This window comes from Austrofundulus limnaeus, unplaced genomic scaffold (genome assembly GCF_001266775.1).
Source record: "Austrofundulus limnaeus strain Quisiro unplaced genomic scaffold, Austrofundulus_limnaeus-1.0 Scaffold236, whole genome shotgun sequence".
NCBI lineage: Eukaryota > Metazoa > Chordata > Actinopteri > Cyprinodontiformes > Rivulidae > Austrofundulus > Austrofundulus limnaeus.
The window spans coordinates 583,581-586,957 of record NW_013952638.1 but is presented as its reverse complement, the minus strand read 5'-3'; the positions used below and the strand labels follow the sequence as shown (position 1 = coordinate 586,957).

General features: G+C 44.5%; 1 protein-coding gene across 3 annotated transcripts in view; it reads right to left on the bottom strand.

Annotated features, from left to right (window-relative positions):
• Positions 1–2,906, bottom strand: part of b3gat1a (beta-1,3-glucuronyltransferase 1 (glucuronosyltransferase P) a) — a 127,130-nt gene extending 124,224 nt beyond the window's left edge. The window contains exon 1 of one of the 3 annotated variants that reach the window (XM_014019946.1): positions 2,520–2,906. The gene's annotated coding sequence lies outside the window, so the exon portion shown is untranslated. The remainder of the gene's footprint in view (positions 1–2,519) is intronic. The other 2 variants (XM_014019947.1, XM_014019948.1) reach the window with 2 other exon arrangements.
• Between the last annotated feature and the right edge of the window lie 471 nt (positions 2,907–3,377).

Genomic DNA, 3,377 nt, shown 5'->3' with positions numbered 1-3,377 from the left:
AATCAAAACACTATATCTGCCTATTTTTCCACATGCTCAAAAAAGTGCTTCAAAAAATTAGGATAATATTTCAGAAAGTTCATTGAAATTATATATTGATAACACATTTAGTTGTTATATTTGGACAAACTGTCATTTTTGCAAGCGTTTTAATCAAAACATCATATCTGCCTATTTCTCCACATACAACTTTTAGACTCAATCCTCATTTCGATGTGTTGGGTCACATTTGTTTACAATCCAAAGAAAGTCACGAACAACATGTGAGTTTGCCATCAAGTGTGTTCTCTTCAGTAAACCAGCAGAGCCGGTGGTCCAATCACAGCCGTGTCGTGTTTGTGATTCTGGCCCGTCAGCCGGCGTGTCCAAAGACAGGCCCAACCTTGAACACGGGCWAAAATGACAAGCTGCCCGTTTCCAGAAAGGAGACGTGGGCTCTGCGTGCTGACATGGCTGTGTGCGGAGCTGAAGCTAAATTTAGACGGACAGAAAGTGCAGAGCCGTAAAGAAGCATGCTAGCACCCGAGCGGGGGAACAGCTGGGAACGTGCGCAGTGTCGGTGCATGTGAGCCTTGCTGCAACGGGCCGAGAAAAGAGCCCCAGGTGCTGTTGTGTTGGGTTGTGAATGCCGAATGTAAAACTGCATGTAACACAATTAGTCAGCTCAGCTGTCTGTTGTGGAATACAAATTCTCTCCTTAAGTGGAATGAACTAACAAAAAGTTGCCTTTATGCCACATTTATCAATCCTGCTTTGTTAAATTAGTTAAAATAAGATTGAAATGTTATTGAAAACACACAAAAAAGAAAAAGACATTAATTAAGGCGTGCATAAGCAGATGGTGTGTAATATTTTTCTCGGTGGCTTTTTTAAAACAACAAGCCAAACCTGAAAAATAAACATATTTGCTCATAATGTCTGATGWCATGATGGGTGTCAACAGGCTCCGTCAGAACTTCCAGGGTTTTTGGCAGAATGAACCCAGACAGCACCCTGCTAACATTACGCAAGAGTTTTCACTGAGACTACTTTAAGTTTCTGCTTTTCTCTGATGTACCAGTTGATGTTACTGAACACTAAACACCTGCTCCTGCTCTCTTTGTAATTCTATGAATGTAAAAATTATACTTGACTTTTTGTGTTGTATGCTACTTATAAATTAAATAGCTAACACAGTTAACTTATATGGTACATCTAAAAGAAGGCTGTAGCAATACACTTAAGTCTAATCTAGACAATGAGTTAGGATTTGATTGTTTTTCATGTATTTTTTTTAAATTCTCATCGCATCTTGATAATAAGAAGCACTGCAACACAAAAACTGCTTCAGACACATCGTTGCGAGCTCTCACTGGATGCTAGACTTTGAGTTGGACTTGGCGAATCAAACCTCTTTGGCACATCTGTGGAAATACTAATAAAGAGCATTTTCTTTCGAGTAAAACCACTTTGAYACTGCATTTAGGTGTTTATTTGGTTGATTATTTTCTTTTATTTTTGAGAGATGGGATTATTCTCTGTCTTATTTGGAAGTTATGTTAAATAATCAGTATTTGATGTTTTACCCTGCTTGATTTGTGGGTCTGTATGTAGTAGGGTTAGGGGTAGGGTTAGGGTTAGAAGCTTAAACTCAAGTTTCTATTTGCCATCTCCGTTTGTCATGCATTTATATGTACTTATACACAATACTACCTACTAAGTACAAGATTAAGATAGGGAAAGATGATTTGCTTTGTTGTTTGGTTGTGCTGACCAAGAGAATCGTTACTCTYACTTTGTCTGTTTCCTTGCCCTTTTACCTTCAACACAAACTTCCTTTTTCACAATTTGATGCCTGTTTTTTTATTTATTTATTCTTTGTTTTGCCCCTGTGGACAAGTTGTTATTTTCTCTCTAGTAGACAGTCTATTGCTCCCCGGCGTCACCRGTAAAACAGTCTGCTCCTGAGACCATGCACCCCTCAACACTTTATTTGTTTATTTATCCATTTGACCTGTGTTTGCCTTCATCACATGATTTCTTATGTATTTTAAATGACACGGATTTACATTATTTCAGCTGGACAGCCTGCTCTGCTGGTAAGCAAGGAGAAAATCTCCTCAGCAGGATTATCACCCATTCTTTTCATCGAGCTGACACCAAAACTCTTCTTCCGGCGCCAGCTCACACTCCCTCTCTGCCGCATGCAACATCGCAACCTGCGTAGAGTGCTTTGATTATTNCAACATGACAAAGGCTGACATGCATAAAAGGGCTTGGACCCCGGTCATAACTGCTTTGCAGTTCTAGTTCCTATTATTTTCCTCTCACTTCCACCGAGTCAAACAACAGCAAAGCCACCCCCCCCCCCAACCCTCGAGGAGAGAAAGATGGCAATCTCCCAACCGCCGTTCCAAACCTGATGAGCAGGGAAATTGCTTCATCTCTGTCAGGCTCGTGCTTTCAAGTGCATCCCTCAGACTGGTACCACGGCCGCCAGTCAGACACAGTGAACAAAAAKAAGATAGCATCATCTTTACCTCGCTCAGAGACTTCGGTGGGATGCTGCTATTCCATGCGGCAGAAGGACTCCAATTCATTCCAGAAAGCCCGTTTTAGTCCCCAGTGTGTGTCGTGCCCCCTGCTTCCTCTTTCTTGTCCCTTTTTGGCGAAGAAGAGGCAGCATTCAAAGCATCCTTCTCTTTCACTCTGCTGCTGCAAGTGGAGAGCCGCCTTCGTGTTCTGGTCGATGGAGCGCTGGGGGAGAAGAAGAAGAAGAAGAAGAAGAAGAAGAAGAAGAAGAAGAAGAAGAAGAAGGAGAAGAAGAAGAAGAAGAAACGGACGCAGAGAGAGGACCCCTGAGCTCCCGGGGATTTATCTTCCTCCCTCTGTTCTTGCGCTCTCGCACGCTCCGGAACAGGCGAATGAGGGGAGACGTCAGAGTGGCGGCGGCGGTGGAGGAGTGTGTGTGTGTGTGTGTTTTCCTCTTTTATTTCTGCTTGCTCTCCCTCCCACCCTTCCTTCTCCTCCACCTCTCCTTGTATCTCTGTGTTTTCTCTCCGTCCACGGCTCAGGCTCAGGCAGGCCGTCCTGTCACGACGGCCGAGACGCGTGCAGGGACATCTGCGAATTACGCTGGCGGCGGCGCGGGYTTGGCGTGGTGGTGGTGGGGGGCTGGGGAGGGGGACTAAAGTAGCCGCTTAGCTGCGAGTGAGACCACCTTCTCCCTCCCCTTCCTCCGTGGCAGACATGGGCTTTCTAATGGCATGTACCACTGAAGCTGGGAGCAGGGTGGGCTGCAGCACTGATGAAGAAGAGGGGTGGAGGTGGTGGTGGGAGCAGGATTAGGGGAAAGTTGCTGAAAGAGCRGAAGCAGGTATAGGACAGGTCCAAAAGAG